Genomic DNA, 18,377 nt, shown 5'->3' on the forward strand with positions numbered 1-18,377 from the left:
ATAATTTTGCCTAGTTAACTACAAAAAGGAGTTGCTTCTGAAGTCCAAAAATCACTACATTTTGTGGAAGTAAAATTAATATTTGACTAGCCGGGCAAGCAGGGAATAAAACTGAGAGGGATAGCAACAATGCAAGCTGAAGCTCTCTCAGGGAAGCATCAGAAGTAGTGAACCAACCAACAAATGAATTTAAATAGACTTTTCAAGCAATAGGAAGCTAACCATTTCCTCCATAATTTGCTTTATTAATATATATATAGTTTTTTTGATTTTGGTTTGGATTTTTTTTTTTTTCTTTCAACAGCATTCAGTGTTAAAAGGTGCTACTGATGGTAAAACCCTCTACAAACCATTTAAGTTCTGGTAAAAATGCATTTGTTATGCAACTATTTAAAATGCAAGTGTAGCTGCTGGGGGAAAAAAAAAGGAAGACTTTAATAGACTCATTTACTGTGTGTTGACACTAATTAATGAAGATAGTATTTTTCTTACTTAGTCTAGGGAGTTCGAAGACCTCACACTGAACCTTTTTAGAGTGTATGAATACAGTTTCTTCAAATTGCATTTCGGTTTTTAGCAACATGCTGACATGTGATTGAAACAGTGGGGAAAAGACTCCGTGAAGTGAAAAACGAGGTTTAGAAAAAGTATTTTTTAAAAATATGCATTAGGGGAACAACAGTAACTTGAAGAAAAAAGAAACTAGTGCGTGTATTCCCAGTACCTTCTGTGATCTATGCATAATAATAAAGTAAAAAGCCTGCACTGCAACCAGATAGTTCCCTTTCATAGTGAAAGTTATAGGAGCAGTCTTGGGGATGGGGGTGAGCGGGGGGGAAACAACAACATAAAATCTCCCACAGTCTTTACATGGCAACAGGATGGCAGGTGTTCTTGCTACTAGGTCAGGTTCGTTCTAGTATTGTTGAGGTTAATTGCTCACAGGCACTGTTTAATTTTCTGCATTCATTTCTATTCCCTTTAAAATTTCTTCATGCAAATTATATGGCACTTTTCTACCCGAACTCTGTCTTTCACGCTATTAAAAAAACTCTACCATTCTACATCTAGCAGGGGAAAAAAATAAAAAAAAAAAATCCAAAAGGGGGTAGTGTAGAAACCTTCTTTAAACAAGGATTTTTATTCTTTTTGATCTGAAAATCTCTTCATTTTTTCTTGAAGTTCAAACTTCTCATGAACAAATGCACACTTTTTGTGACCGCTTGTGAAAAATTTTTAAGTTATATATTTAGGTGCAAGATATGTATGTGGGAAATATGTTACTTTTTATGTTTTGAGGAGGTAGGATTGAGAAGGAACATTTAGATCACTGTAGTTGCAACAAACTATGTGGCTTTTCATGTGGATAGAGGTCCAGAATTTCTGTGTAAGCTGTTCAACAGGCCCCTTCAGCAATGTGGGCCTTTTGGGGTGAGAACTGCCACCAAAAGACACCATGATCCCCCCCCACCCCCAAAATTCGTAATAAATCAAATAAGACTGATTTTATAATACAAATGAGTAGTTAAAAAAAAAAAAAAAAAGGCAAGTCTTGTTGTTAAACCACGTGACTAAAAATCCTGGAAGCACGTTCATGGTATTACAGTTTTCTTGGATAAGCCGTTTTATCTTTTGAAGCTCTTACTTTTTAAACTTTGCTCCCAGCTTCATATGCATTGGGCATGGGAAAAGTAATTATATCCATGTGAGAAAAAAAAAATTTAAAAAAATCAGACTTTGAAAACTGATCTTTTCAAAATTATGTTGAATGTTTCGGATTTCATATGAAGATGTTGATTGTGTTGAATGCCTTAGATGTGAACTCTAAAACTACAAAATACACTAAAGTGCACCTGTACCAGGGTGGCAGATAACAAGCAGGCTCCATACCACAACAAAACCATTAAAGAATGCATACACTAGCACAACTCTTTCAGGCAGCGTTCAGATAAAACAAACAGGCCAAATTTGTTGTTAATGACTTACTATTGATAGAATTTAGACTATTCATATAGTAGTTATGATGTATTGTTTCATCCATTTATCAGTCTTTGAACAGCCCCCAAGCATTATACAACTGAAGAGAGATATCCCTATAAAATATTGCTATAGGCTTTGTACTTCTGCAAGTAAATCAGGCATTTAAGTACTAGAACATACCAAGATTGCAGGAATTAATTTCATTTTAAAGCTAGAGAAGGCCTTTTCCTCTTTTGGAAAGGAAGACAAGATAGCTTCATTCCAAGGCCATTTGGAAACCAAAAACTGGCAGCAAGGTCTCTCTCTGACTCCAGTTTCCAGACAAAGATCAGGGACAAGAATCTGCTGCAAAGTCTTTTTACTATTGTAGCAGCATTGGAAAATGTGGAACACTGCATAAGCATAGACAGGTTTTATTCTCAATAAAGTAAGAAATGACTAACAAACATTAGAACAGCCCCCCCCCTCTTCAAGCCTCTGACTTCATACTCTGGGGATCAGAGCAGTCTGAGCCTGGGCGGGGTATGTATGTATCTCCTCATCTAGTTTTATAAAAAGATTTTGGTATCTTATGCCAGAACGGAGCCTGAATCTTACATGCTCACTGGCAAGTAACTAACTGGATACATATATACTGCTCCTAGAAATGCTTAATAAGGAAGGAAACGCCAACTTTCCTTCACACCTCTCCTTGGATTAAAAACAAAACAAACAAACAAAAAAAAAAACACACGACAACAAAAAACCAACCAACTCTCCTTACAGAAATCTTGTTGAAACACTTCTGTCTGCGAAAATACAGATTTCCAAGGAAATAAGATCTTGTAGAGCAAAAGCCCTAAAATTGGTGTAGATTGTGTTTCTGGGATCTTGTTTTCCTTTACCAGTAACTCGGTTTCTAGGAAAAGCTTCTGTTTGTGTGTTGAATATCACACTATTTCAGTAAAAAAAAAAAACAAACAAACCAAAACCCAAAAAACAACAAAAAGAAAAACCAGAAAAAAGGAAACACCAACACCTGTTCTCACATGTATAAGAACACTTCACTTTGCTGCATGCGTAGAAGGAGATATTGAATTCAGTTTTTCTCTGTAATTCACAATGCAATATTTATTTTGTTCAATTATTATTTTCTGTTGTATATGGATACAGTTAGGTAATACTCCATACCTTTCAAGGCTGTTGTAACATTTTAAAGAGGGAGCAAGCTTTTGTCTGTTGAATCTTGAGAATCAAGTAGGAATGGGAAGTGGCCTTAACTGCTGATATTAGCTCCAAAATTCAAAAGAACTGTCTACATTTGAGAAGGAATTTAGAGATGTGAAATTGTGAAGACACAGCTTAGGATATCAGCTTGTTGTTCAAACCTAGCTCCATTACAGAAATCTTGTCTAGCCTTTTGAAGGTTATTTAACTCATTATCCCTAACTAAATACGTGGATGAGAATAACGCTACGTAGATACTAGAGATGTGTGTGAGAGGTGTCAGGGCAGGGAGGGAAGAGCAACTTTTTGACTAAAATTTTCATTTCACATACCTTTACACTGAATCTTGTGGTTTTTGTGTCTCTTGTTTTCTAATTGCCACATGCAGTATGGTTAATACTTAACGTGCCTGTCAAGGCAGATACAACAAAACATCAGGCTTCTTTCTACCTCCCTGACTCCACAGGAGTTACCCTGCCAGCAAATGCGGGCAACTCCTTATCATCCAAAATGAAGGGGTATGCAAGACCTACAGAGTGGAAGGAGGGACTGCCATTACTATCTCTTTTCCTCCCCTCCCTTCCACATCTCGAGGATGCATGCTTGTGCATCTGAAGACAAAAGAAGGGAAAAAAGCAGCAAAGAACACCATGGAAACAGACACAGCAGAAATAGTCATGGGTTCAGATCTGATTGCTTCCTTATTAACTTAATACAGATAAACCCAGAAATATGTTTTACATTGAGCACTGGCTGAAATTTCCTCTACTAACAGCTTAAAGTTTCTATCTTTATCTATCCATACTGTGCTCAGAGAAACATGATTGTGCACATAATTCTGTTGAAAACTACTTTTTAAAAGAAGTGCAAGGCTGTCAACTTCCCCTGCTGATTTAAACAGGCCCCAGAACCACATCAGAAAACTTGTGACTTTTGTCAGAGAGGTTTTTTTGTTTTGTTTGTTAAGAAGAATGGAAAAAAAGACATTCCTAAGGCCACAGCCAGTATAGTCTTTGGCTCCGTTTACACTGAAGACTAGACGCGTTTCAGCAGAAGGTAACCAAAGTGTCTCCTGGCTCCTGTTGCACCCAGGTTTCCTTCCAACGCCAGTAGGAAGTAGACCATGGAGTGGGAAGTCAGGTCTTACCCCAAGATGGCATCATAACAAAATAAGGCATACATTAAAATAAAACCAAGAGATGCAGAGAGGAAACACTCTCAAGTCCTGCTGTCTAAACCTTGTAGTTCTATTAGTTCTAATACAGTTTTGGGATTTGCTGTTATCATTGTTAAAGAATTCATTGAAAACCGGAAACTGTATAGATCACCCAGTGAATAAACTCTGAAAAGTAGTATCATTTGCCTTTTCCTTTCCTAACAGGAGTGAGATAATATATCTTCAGAAACCCTATTAACTATGTGTGCGAGTAATCAAGGCTAAGATTCAGGACCAGTCAGTTGTGACTTTATACACCATTACAATAGCAACGAGAAGTCTGGTCAGCTATCTCTTCTCCTCAGTACATGTTAGAAAATACAGCATGACGGTGTTGCACAACATCTGCTCACGTTAACAAAATTGAGAAACCTGTCAGAACTCGTGGTGCATTCTGCTCAAGAAGCATATGCCGAGACTCACAGGACAGCCAGGGGCAGACAATGTGTCGCCCAGTCTTTTTTTTTTTTTTTTTTAAAGCCATTTCTGACATTACACTCCCACTGTCATTATGAAACATTGTTCATATACATTCCTCTCTATAAAAACAGGAAAAAAATACAAATCAAACCCCACAAAGATGGACTGTACAGTTCTTATAGTTGTAAATCAGTCTTTGAAAAACTGTTTTGAAATTTTTAGGGAAAGAACAGTGGAAAAAAAATAATAATCTATAACAACCATTCCAGTGCAACTTTATCAGACCAGAAAGACAGTTTAGACTGTAAAAGAAATCAGATCTCTCCTCTGTGTGCAGGAACATGATGTGAAGTTGTTATTTTCCCAATCTCATACAACTTTCTGTCAAACTCTCCCATTCTGTGGTTACAATGGCGCGATTACACAGCTGCGGTCACACAGCTCTCTCTTCTCCATTTAAAAAAACAGAAGCAAAAGCTGCCGCAAAGGGTTTATATAGTGGCTGTCATCTGTCTCAATTAAAACTTCTGAGGAAATCCTGCTGCTCCAAATGGATCAGAAAAAGGATTTGTGCCCAGCTTTCTTCAGATACAGGTGCACCAGCGCTGAGCTAGCGGCACCATTACACCACTGAAAACCAAGACATTACAGAGGACATCTGAGACTGGCAGGTCTGGACCAGACTTTCTGAGATGGAAGTTCAAAATGAAGAGTTGTTATTAATTTAGCTCTTAATTTACCTTCCCAACTTAGTTTAGTTAACATATTTCTGAAATTCAGTCTAAACTTGAGTACAGTGTCAGTCACCTCAACATCATTATATTTTTCCATGTTAACTGACAAGATAATTTGCTACAAATTTGCTACTCTCAGACCAAAAAAAGTGCTCTCTCTGACTTCAATTCTAGCACACAACACTGCAAAGCATGTATACGCCACCATTTTATGTAAATTATTTTCTTGGTCCCTATGCTACAGAAAAGTTTTATTGTAGCAATAGGAGTTTAATAATGGTCATTTTCAATAACTTTCAGAAGTTAAGGGGCAGAGGGGTAAAGTTCAATGTTACCATGTTTTATTGAAGGTATTATATTTAGACTTATGTGACCTTTAAGTAGTGCGTCCTCTAAAATATATTCATTTCTTTTTTCCCCCCCAAAGAAGAGTGATTGTTCTTTATGTTATGTCATAAGACACGACAGAAGCTGCTCAAATATTGGAGTCCAAAACTAGAAAAACATCACCAAGTTCACAGCCTACTCAAAAAAACAAAATAAGCCAGAGAGATACTTGAGAAGGAACAAAATTAGAAGATCAAATAACAGTTCATGGTACAGGGGAAAATATACATATACTACTTTATGCCGATATGTTTAAAAATGCATAAAAATGACCCCACCTTTCAAATTACTTTATCCTGCAAGTTCCGATAATGTTCTGAAAATTGAAAAATCTTCTCAAATATCACTTTATACTTGAAAATGACCAGATATTTCATTTTTATACAGGTTTCCTCAAAGCAAGAAAAGCATTCAGGTTTTCAGGATACAAGAAACTAAAAGCACTTTAAAGCCTGCATTGCCACTGAAATCTCTAATCAACCTGAGCAGGCTCAGATCACACAACCAAGACTTTATTATCTTTCTTCTTTTTCAGTATCCCTGCTATATATCAGACATGGTTCTTTGTACCCTGAAAATCTCATTTTTCCAAAGTAATTTCTTTCTTTGTCATTGTTATTTACCTAAGAACAAAATATATGTAGTGAACGACCTTTAATGTGTCATGCAGTCGCTCTACTTATATAGTCCCCAGACAAGCGAAATAACTGTTTCCTTATTTATAGACTTCCATTTCACTCAATTTTGGTGTTTTACATTCTCCACACACTTTTTTCCTCACCCTGAACATAGCATGAATTGGTCTAGAGCCTCACTTGCAGCTGAGCTGCAAATGGCATTATTTCTAAGTCAGATGTTTGTTGCAGTAGTAGATGTATTTATTTAGTGCACAATCCATGTGATTAAAAAGGATGATATTTTTACGTTTAAAGCTTTCCTACTTTCTTTTTCAAGTAGGAGCATGCTTTTTTGGACACGAGATTAAGGTAAAGGTCCAGTGACTTTTTTCCACTGTTGTCAGCTCAACCTACTAAAGGTTTCCTGGTCTGATTGCATAACTGGTTAGAAAAACAGGCAGGCCCAAGTTTAGAAATACTGATCAAAAGATGTATATTTAGACATGCCATTCACTGTGTGGAAGGCATGCTTCTCCCTCTCCCCCTCAAAGTATATTCAGTAACATGTCTTCTCAGAAATAAAGAACACGAGAAACAGAACGGAGCATTGGTAGAAGAATTTTTATCAAGCGGACCTGACTGATTTTTTTATTTTTTTTTAAAGTTCCTTAAGATACATTGTATTACCAGGGGAAAAGACCAAGCCAGAGGAAAGACCTTCCCTACCCCAACCTGTTGTAGCTCTTTTCTACAGAATCTACAGCTGTAAATATCTTTCTAGAATCAGATGTCACTGACCTCATGACTGTGAAGCACAGGAGAGGGCTGCTCTACCCCAGGCAAGAGCAGTTACCAGAAATGTGGGAGTCTGCTGCTTAAAGGGCCAATTCACAGAAGTTTAAGCCTCTGTGGTTTTGCTTTCTGCTCAAATGGCCTCATGGAGCCAGACAGCCATTCTACTCTAGCTCATTACATAAGGGAAAAGTCCTTCAAAATCTTAATTCAAGCTCTTTCCATGGAAGGCTGAGATTAAGATCCTCCAAGCAGTTGGGAAATTAAGACTATTTAGATTGATTCTTAGTGATCAGCGTACAAGTAAACACGTTGATACAAAATGTGCTTGATAAAGCCCAATAAGTAGTTGGATGTCAGAAATAAAAATTAAGTTATCCAATTTTGAAGATAATTTCTCTTGCTGAGGTTCTGGTAGAAGCTGAATTGAAAGAGAGAAATTAAAAATAAGAAAAGCATAATTAGATATAATTAAGATCTCATCTTAGCAAGGCATTCGGAATTGTAACATAAAAAAATAACAGAAAGGGCAGGAGCAACAGACACACCTGGAGTGTCTGTTGAAACACTCCTGGAGAAATATTTTTAAAGTATCACCAAAGCACTACCAGTTGATATCACACTGCTAAAATTACCAGTTTCAATAACGTTACCATTTTTCACTTATTCTATTGCACTTTCCACAAAAGATTCTCAAAGCATTTTACAACCACCTATTTAATTTTTGAAGTAGTTCTTGTACTTCCACTGTGTTGGTTCCTGATTAGTGCTGCTGTCCAGTACAGAACAATCGTTCTAAGGCTTACATTCCAAAGACAAGCACATGTGGATGATTATAAGGCTCAGCTTGGCCTTGTCCTTCTATGCCACAACAATTTTCTTCAGATCACAAGTTTCATCTTAGAATTAGAGTATCCAATTAATTTTTTCATTTCCATGTCCATTTTAATTTCCAATCATAAAAAACTCTATTTTCCAGAATTAATCAAGGCCTAATTCAGATCAGGTCTGACACCTTCTTTTAGGTGTCTCCTCTGACACATAGTAAAACCCTTTTATTAGGCTTAGATTCTAGTCTATTCTAACAGTTTAATTTTTTTTCCATTTTTAACAAATTAACAATTTGTAGTAAACATATTTTTTATTAAACGTTTCAGTATTATCTACCAATATGTATTATTGAAGCAGAGACTCATAACCTATCTGTCCTTTGTCCCATCCAGTAAACAGCCTTTGAGAAAAACCTCAAATTTCCACAGGTGAAGATTCACCTTCAATATCATTTGAGGGCCAGCTTCCCATCTAGAAACAGGCTCTAACTGTTAAGAGTTTTGATATCTGCAAGGTTTCTGAGCGTCCTTCAAGGCTGGGTTCACTGGTGATTAAAAAAAAATAAATAAATCTGTATGTGTTGCCTGATGTGCAGTTAAAGGCCATTTTCAGAAGAATGCCGAACCCCAGGCGCACAGATAGGCCTGTCAGCTTTCTACAGCATTAGGCAATTTAGCGCATTGCCAAGGGAGTCGGTGACAACAGGTCCCTAACCTTTTTTGCAGGGTTTCTCCTACCCTCTCTGTTAACAGGCAAGGGGTAATCTGGCAGTGTGCTGTGCTCCCCGCCGTTTCTCAGATCTGTCATGAAAATGAAGATCTAAAACCTTGAATCTTTTAATTTTTTTCAAATAAAAGTTGTCATTGTCTTCCCTAAAGACCACTCAACATTTCTTAGAAAACTAAAAAAAAAAAAAAAAAAAACCAAACCCTAAAAACTACAAAGTAGCTACTGCATGCTAGCAGGAAATAACGACGGCAGCTATAAGAATTTCGTGGAAACCTACACGACAAAAGCAAAGGGGTGCGTGGCAGATTTTGACTTAGAAAAGCATGTTGTGCAATATTCTGCTTCTACAAAAGAAACAGGCCAGCAAAATCATACGCAGTTGACCTCAAACTATTATTTATTCTACTACTGAAGTTGCTATACCTCTGTTTATCCCCTTCACAAAAGAGAGCAAAGAAATTTGCTAGAAGGCAGCACATTAATGATTATTTCTTTTCCACTTCTCTGCACTACTAGTTACGCAATGAAATTGATAAGCACGTCGGCAAAATCTACCACAATAAGCATATATCACGTTAACGTATCAGTCTGATATACTGGTATCACCAGACAAAACCATCTTGTTCCTCATCTACATTCTGTTCCTCATTCATCTATAAATTAATTTATTCTCACTAGTAATTAAATGGGACGTACACATATTGTCTTGTACAATATAATTAGATATAATTAGATTTTATTTTTGCTTTCCTACAAAGCTCTAGATAGATGAACAAACTTATTGAGAAATCTAATTTCAGCCACCCCTGCAGAAAATTACACACAAAGTTGTAGCTAGATGCACAAACTTGTTGAGAAATCTGATTTCAGCGATTCCTGTGGAGAATTACTTCTTTTTTTGGATTTATCTCATTCTTTCTCAATACACAGAGCCTTTTTGCCTATTTCAAACTAGAATTAGGAGAAAAGATATTAAGAACTGAGTTAAAAAAAAACCAAACCAAACCAAAACATTCAAAAGGAAAAATAAACATTCATATCATTACAGGAAAAAACATAAATTTGATTTACCTGGAGAGCAGAATCTGTTAGAAATTTTCTGTTAACGCCATTTACTTTGTCAAACACTGACTGAGTAGGAAGAAAAAAAAACAAACAACTTACCGAAATGTAATTGTTTCAATGAAACTCTCCTTAGAAACAAGCTTTTTCCTTAGGGAGAACGTTCTGGTCAAGACCAGCGAAGGAAATTCTTAAACAGTTCCACATGAGAATGCAAGTGTCATCAAATCTCAGGTGAGGGTTATAATCTCATCGCCAGTAGTAACCCTTCAAAGGTAATTCCTCAAGCATTACTGGTAGAATAGATCTGCTATTTATTAAATAGTCAATGGGTTAAGATGTGAATCATCCCAAAAAGCAGTTGTAGTAATGATCAGCATGATCAAGTGAAAGTGGAAGACGTGATCACATTGCGGGTCCACACAAATAGTGCAGCTTCAGATGTGAACACTGAGAGAAAGAATTTAAAGACTACCAATAATGTGGTATTAAAACCACTTGTCAGAAATTCAGAAGGCTCTGTGGAAGCTTTGTCGTAGCTGTGCAAGATGAGATTTTTAAGTCATTTCTCCATCATTTGAAAAAGATATCACAGTAGCTAGTTACCATCTGGCTTAAAGGTGCTTCTAAAAAAACCATCACAAATATTGACTTGTCCTATGACAGTATGAAAGCCAAAGGAAGGTGACTAAAAAATCTTCAGCTGTCTTTCCAGGAGAGGACTTAACCTTTACCATGTTTTGTGCTACTATTTAAATGAAAAAATGTTATTCTCTATTACTATAGTGAAAAAAGATAAATCAATCATTAATTAGGCTAGGTTTCATTTCATGTGGTTTGGATAAGGTCTGTGTATCTCTCTTTGTATATGCCTATAATTATTCTAAGAGCAAAATGCTTCTATTCATTGGTAGCACTGTGTTTAATGTTTTGTTGTAATTGAAATGCTCTAGTAAGTACAAAAGTGATATTGAATAAAGTAGAAAAAGATTTACTGCTCTAATATGAGAAACAAATATTTTGCTTTTACAAAATATTGTTTAAGACAATAAATGCTCCATCAATGCATCCATTCAAAAGTAATCACTAAATAATCTCATTTCAGTTTTATTTTTTTTTTAACAGATAATTTTTTCCTGCAAAGTATTCTTCATGAGATTTTTTTTTAAGAGAAATTCAACATTACTCCCTATAGATACTAAAGGATTTGTAGTTTAGGTCCCTATTTAGGATGACATTCAGGCATTTTTGGATATTGTATTCCCCACAACACACAGGAAGATTTGGTAACACTGTAAGGTGACTTAGGATATCATATATGTTCTTCTACAGAATCTCCAAAGGCTCAGTTACACGAGTAATCAATAGAATCAGAGAATCATAGAATCTCCTTGGTTGGAAGGGACCTTTCAGATCATCTAGTCCAACAATCAACCGAACTGACAAAAACCATCACTAAACCATGTCCCTCAGCGCCACATCTACAAATTTTTTAAATACCTTCAGGGATGGTGACTCAACCACTTCGCTGGGCAGCCTGTTCCAATGCTTGACAACCCTTTCAGGGGAGAAATTTTTCCTAATGTCCAATCTAAACCTCCTCTGGTGCAGCTTGAGGCCATTTCCTCTTGTGCAATCACTTGTTACTTGGGAGAAGAGACCGACCCCCACGCCTCTACAACCTCCTTTCAGGTAGTTGTAGAGAGCGATAAGGTCTCCCCTCAGCCTCCTCTTCTCCAGGCTAAACCACCACAGTTCCCTCAGCCACTCCTCATAAGAGAGGATAATTGCAGGATCAAAAAAGAGGAGCATGGCAAGCTGATATGGAAGTGTGTAAAAGTTTGTTTTTCTAAAAATAAATAATAGTACAGCAGAACTCAGGAGACACTCAGAGATTTCATTAGATCTTACTTTAGATGCAACTGACATGAGGGTCTGAGATCTGCAATGGATGTTCATGAGAGAAAGATAATTTTGGCAAGAAATCATACTTGTCAATCAGGGTGTAGGTACATGCAAAGTATCAGCTACTTTGCTTTAAAATGGCAATGGTGTGATGTTTTTAGAGGAAGAAAGAAAAAGAAATGGTGTATGTCTTTTTTTTTTTCCTCGAAGTGGGTGTCCCCATTCTGTCAAGTTTGGCTTACAAAGTTCTACTGGATTCAAATTGGTAGGTTACCAGTAAAAGAAATTTACTGCTGTTGTGAAAATTTGCAGGGTAGGGAAAAAAGGAGAGGAGAGGAGGGGAGGGGAGGGGAGGGGAGGAGGGAGGAAAATTTCGGCTCTTTACAGTGATAGAGCTAGAAAATCTTTGCCCTTTTTAAAATTAGGTCTTCACTTTTACTGATGGAATTGATCACCATTTATGTGCTCCTAATAACATAAATCTAAAACCAAGGGCATTTCAATAACACCTCTGTTTTTCACCAACAGCATGACCTTACACAGTCCAATAAAAAGTTGGACACTTTTTTTCATAGGATATGTTTAAGTTTTAGATAAAGCAGTGGGTAAAGGCATACAAGATTGATTTCTAATGTTTACCTCCTAAACCAATGTCTAGGAATCTAAGTATGCAACTATATTTCTCAAGGTACGCAAACCAAGCAGTTCTTAAAACTTGTTGGCACTTGTGATTGTCTATATAAGAGTGCAGTAGCATATACTGAAATACTCAAAAACCCTAAACTAGTGTTTTTCATACTGAGGCCCATGACCCTCTTTTCCAAATTTCAGGAACTGAGCTGCCACTGATGCAGTTCACAAAATTTGAGATGGAGATTAAACTTTCACAAGGTCAGGAAAAATTTAATGCAGTAGGAATACCTTGTGTTCCTTACATGTCCTTAGCAAGAAGTATTATATATAAAATCTGGCTGAATGTTTATGTCAAACCCCATTTGTACCTTTTACACAATAAGAAAGAACATTCAGAAAAATCTTTTTCAACCTGTGAAGCACCATTCACCAGGTTCAATAATGTTAAAAATAAACATGAGCGAAGACAACACTGGGTGATGTTTCTGTGTTTCCACAGTTACCTTATTTGTTTTGACCAATGATACACCACATAAAAAGACATAATGACTATCAGGGAAAGAATAAGTTCATCTGATAGCATATTTTCCTGTTATTAGTCACACCTGCTAAAGGCAATAATAGTTACACACTCATAGCTCTTTACAAGAACTTCCAAAAGAACCATCGATTGGGAGGAACTTTCTCTTCACATGCAATCTCTGCCTCTTCCTGTGGTGTGGTAAGTTATGGTGGGCAACGTGCAGGCCCTGAAAAGGATTGTGAATTTTGCACGTTTTACACATTGTAATCTATGTGACCCTTTCCTCATTTCTGCTGTTTCCTCGAGCCATTCTTAGTTTGAGACTTAGGGTGGTTTGGGGAACTGATAAAATTCCCACCCCTTGCTCTGCTATCCCCTCTAAAGAGATGTCTCTTCTATCATTGCTTTGTGTGCAAAGATTTTGCCCCTGCCTCAGCTGCTCTTGCAAGCATACTGCCTCCAGGTTGTATATATGAGGAGTTGGTAACACAGAAGACCGAAAAGCCAGCTTTCTGAACTTTGTCTTTCTCTTCTTTTGCCTGCAGGGTTTTATGATTTCTTCGACATGACAAATTCAGAGACTTTTGTTTAAAGTAGTAAGGCAGGGGATCGCTGAAACAGCCAGCGAATACCGAAGCAGTTGAGCCTTACTGCCAGTCACCAGTTTTCTCCCTGTATTTCAGATGTGGTGGCCAGGTGAGCAAGCAGCCTCTGCTCTTTCCAGACCCTGGGTAGCCTTCATCCACTAGCGGTTTAAGACAGACCATTCCATCTTGCCTGAGTAGAGGAGCACTCACAGAGGCCATAGCTCAGTCACTTGGTAAAGGTTCTGTGTATGACTATGTGACCATTTCCCAGATGTTTGGCAGGCCAGTTTCAAGACCTTAGCTTTAGTTATTAGCCTAAAGTGGTATTGATAATTTCTGGATTATGGATAACCTTTCTGTAACAAACAACCCTGTTTAGTTTTGCAGCGAAACAAAGCAGTCGAAGGGGCACCAAAAGAATCTCCTGTCTGTTGTGTCAGCTTGGAGCTGCCACCTTCCAGCTCAAATGTGTCTGGCGGTACAAAACTGAGCATGACACGAGCAGGAGTTCGAGAGATGCAGAATCATGAATCTCGACCCTGAGCACACAAAATGATCATGCCTTTCATTATGCAATCATCTTTTACTTCTTTATGTAGTAATGCAATGTGGTGGTCAAGTGTACTTAATTCCTATCATATTTGCTTCAAAATCAGGGATAGCCAATTTTAATTTTTTTTTATTTCTTTTTGAGATTTTGAATCTGTTGAAATAAAATACCTTTGTTATTTTAAAATTTAAAAAAAAATCTATTTCTAATCTGCAGATTATGTCCGCTCTTTGTTGTTCTCCCTTTCCAACCGAATGTGAGGACCCAAGTGATGATAAAATTCAAGATTACAGTAGAAGACTGCTACATCTTGGTGATCATGTAATCTAGTGGATATTGCCACAGACAAAGACTTGGCTATTTTGTAGGGTAGAGCTCTTATATTTTTGCCTTTAATATTGAAAAATATTTTTCCTAAAGAAAAAGCAGCAAAGCAAGGGAGTAAGAGTTAAGAAAAAAATCAGTGTTGTATTTTGAAATTTTGAAGGAGAAAAAAATCAGGTTCTAAATGGAAGGAGGAGAGGAGTAATCCAGAAAAAAACCCACCTCACAATAACAATAAAATCCAAACCACAAAAGGCTATGGAACATGCCTGAAGAACAGAAAGGAAAAGCTGAGGCATGGAAAGTATGTGTGCTCATTTCATCCCGTGCATGCCCATAAATCTGGTGCTTTGTTTGGAATCTTGCAATGCCCACAGGTACCTGCTAAGCTTTATCCCTGGCCCTAAAAACAGGGAGCCACTGAGCTCTGCTTCTGCGGTAACAGTTTAAACAGGGTGTTGGAGTGCTTCAGAGAACTGTAAATGTTAGGATCTGCTTAAAATCAGGGAAGCTTAAGAGCACACAGCTTCAATTTTTGTAATCAGCTCCAGCTGAGTGTCCCATGCAGGTGCCTTTATAGGACCATAGTGCAGAGTACCAGCATCAGTTTATACTGCTTATATCCCTGTATTCCTGCAGTAGCCTGTACCCTTTACCACTGTCAACACTGAAACCTGTACTGCTAGGATACATTTCACATGCAGAATTTTTGTTACAGATGCAGTGGAAGGTACAAAACAAGACACTTAAAATTAGGACAGGTAGTGGACAGAATATTTTTTGTAAACTGAGAAAGATGCTATAGAGAAATAATTTAGGTGCACGAGATAGGACTTCTATTGTCATTTTTTCAGAATGTAATGTGATAACGACAGAAAACCAAATTCAGAAATAGTGCAAGTTCCACTGGAATGGAACACTAATTAACTAATTAGCTTACCATGAATTATTCAGTATAATTTAGACAAATGCTGTGAAGGGTCCTGAAAACTCTGCATATATCACACAAGGATGCTTTACTGTACCATTTCCCACTCTGTGCTCAGAAAAGGCAACAGGACACCATATTAGCATGAAATTATCTGACACAACAACTTTTGGTTATTTCAGTTGCAGCTGCTTGCAAGCACTGCAAAGCAGGCATATTCTTACTGAATTTTGCAACAGAGAAATTGTTATTCTAACTGCATGCTCATACGTTTCAAAATTTTCCTTTCTGCTTTTCCATGCAGCTCGCTCTCAACTATATCCATATCACAGAAACAGGCTGAAAGGGATTAGATGATGTCGTCAATCACTAGGTCTGCTAACCAGGTGACATCAGCTACAAATCTAAGCCACTTCTTAATGTTCCTTACCAGAAACAAAACTTACGTGCATAAAGTCATAGTAAAAGATTCTACCTCTCTGCAAATCAATCCACGTGGTTACCCAATGCACACAAGCTTCAAAAATTATTGAATTCTATTCTATTATTATGCTTCTCAGTTAACTGAGAGTGGGCTACAGTGTGCTATGAAAAGAATGAAAAAATTACTCCCTAAAAAACATGGTAGTTTCTTTTCCAAATTAGCCTGCTGTTAGCCCAACAGTTCTGTTAGTAAAGCTTTGGAAACACCCTCCTGTGCTGTCACACAACCTGTTCGATTCAATCAATAGCCCTCTACACAGTTCCCATTTGTCACTCGCAGTATCAGAGAAAACTGTAATTTTGTGCTCCATTTGAAAAGTAGATTATGGCCTGACTACACGCTGGCTTTTTGGATGAAACTCCCATTTCACATCTAGGCAAAAGCAATTCTTGGAAATCTTGGCCAATAAAGTTCCGGGTAAGATGTAATTGCTAAACAATAAGGCATAGCATGAAAAAATGAAAAAATAGGTGGCAATGAAAGAGAATTGCTAAAAGTTGTCCTTGTTACTTTTGTTTTAATATATGCATATTGTGCTTGGATTGTGTCAGTATATACATAGTTGCTAAATGAAAAGAAATCTGGTGGGAGAGTTTATATCTATGCACACTTCAAAGAATGTCATGTTTAAAAGAAAAATATGAGTTATAATACTCCATCTATAAACAGTTGATTAAGTTCAGCAGTTCCAGGTTCCAGACTTATCGTTTATTCATGAAGATACATCTTGAAATCACATACACACAACACAACTTCCCTTAAATAAATAAATGAAAACACAAGACAAAATATGAAAATACAACAGTGTTATCCCGTGCTCTACTGTATTTGTCACAGAAGTGAGACTGTTGGTGAGCATTTCTTTATGGTTATTGCTGACATGCCATTGCACAGATGCACAGGCCAAGAAGCTGTTTAGCCCCACCAGCAGACAGCAGTGCTAGCAGTAATAAAGCCTGCCTTTGCACCGGACTTCTGTAACACCAGCACAGTGCCAGATTAATGGCTTCCAGATGGGAAATGGTTCAAGTCCTAGTGGAAAGCCAGCAGACATGGCACGTATCTGTGAGCCTGAGAAGGCAAACATTCCATATTTATATTCTCCCTGTAGGGAAGAATATGTCAAACTATCTTTCACTGATGTTTTCAACATAGAGGAGCTCTGATAATAGCTGAAATCAAAGGAATGTTTTTTTTCTCCTCTTACACTTAGGCAATTACAAAAGCTTTTAGAGTTCTTACCCTCAAAGCACATATGCTGTGAACCAGTAACTGCTAAACATCAACTCTTAAAGGATATATAGTCTAATGCTTACTGGCAAGGTGAGGCAGCAGTGGAAGGAAAGGCAGGCCAATCAAGATAATGTTAAATATCTTAATTATTTGGGGCGAGGTCCATAAAGCATGGAGTGCTTGAAATAGCCTGTAGTGGAAGTGGGGAGCCTCCATTCAGAGAACTCCCACTATGTTGTTCTGTAGCATTCAAATAAAGCTGATCTCTCTTTGAAGGGTTCCAGCTCTAGAGAGATATATATCCAGATCATGTCTGCCTAAACAAATATTGATTTTGTGATGTACATTAAAGGTCACTCAGTGCAGAGACTCTGCAAAGAATGGTGCATTCATAGTCCCCAGGAAGCTGGAGTGTAGAACGATTACATCCTGTTTCTTAGTACAATAGTATCTCTTTTTCACCAAATGTGACTGTTTGGGAGCCTTTATCAGCCTGTTATCGAATAAACACTTCTAATTAAGGAATCACAAATGAGTTTGTACAAACAGCTTTGCCATGCATCCTGGAAGAAAGAAGCAAAGAATGTATTTTATAATCAAATTATCACGTAGATTTCCCTGGGCAAGCAGAAGGAATGGCATTTTACCCACCCCTTTTTAGTAGCAGCAGGGATTGGCATAACCACATCAGCAAAATAAGAGCTATGGCAAAGTTGTAATGTGAAATGACTGAAGCAGTGTTAAAACCGTGGGCGTTTTTCTTCTGTAGCTGAATTGGTTTTGGTCACAAAAAGCAGTGGGAAGCAGGGGAGGGAAGGGAAAGGTTAGAAAGCAAGAGTAAAGTTGGGCCTGGAGATTTGGTAGCATTCAGGTCTCCATTAATTCTACCTTAATTAAAGGAAGACATAACACCCAAGCACACGAATCTTCTTTCCTGTTGGGAGTATAAACAACAGAAAATATGGGCTCCTCTTCAAGTAGCATAACTAAGCAAACAGAAAATGTTTAACAGAAAAGATATAATTCTACTTTTTCAGATTTGCAAAATATTAACAATATTCTTACTGTTTTTTTCATTAGATCAGTCAGTATGTATCCAAAGGAATAAAATGAACATTCTGTGAACACGATGTTATAACGTGTTGTTTAGTTAGTATATTCCTTCACAAAAATTGAGAGCTATACTTCTACATGGAGGCTGCTGAAATGTCAATTACTTCTAATTACATAGCACAC

General features: G+C 37.3%; 1 protein-coding gene across 1 annotated transcript in view; it reads right to left on the reverse strand.

The window, feature by feature from the left end:
• The window catches only part of FSTL5 (follistatin like 5), a 422,258-nt gene extending 412,135 nt beyond the window's left edge, over window positions 1–10,123 (reverse strand). Inside the window, exon 1 of the mRNA XM_074589804.1 lies at window positions 10,077–10,123. The gene's annotated coding sequence lies outside the window, so the exon portion shown is untranslated. The remainder of the gene's footprint in view (window positions 1–10,076) is intronic.
• Window positions 10,124–18,377: the final 8,254 nt, after the last annotated feature.

The sequence above is a fragment of the Larus michahellis genome, chromosome 5, assembly GCF_964199755.1.
Source record: "Larus michahellis chromosome 5, bLarMic1.1, whole genome shotgun sequence".
NCBI classification, from domain to species: Eukaryota; Metazoa; Chordata; class Aves; order Charadriiformes; family Laridae; genus Larus; species Larus michahellis.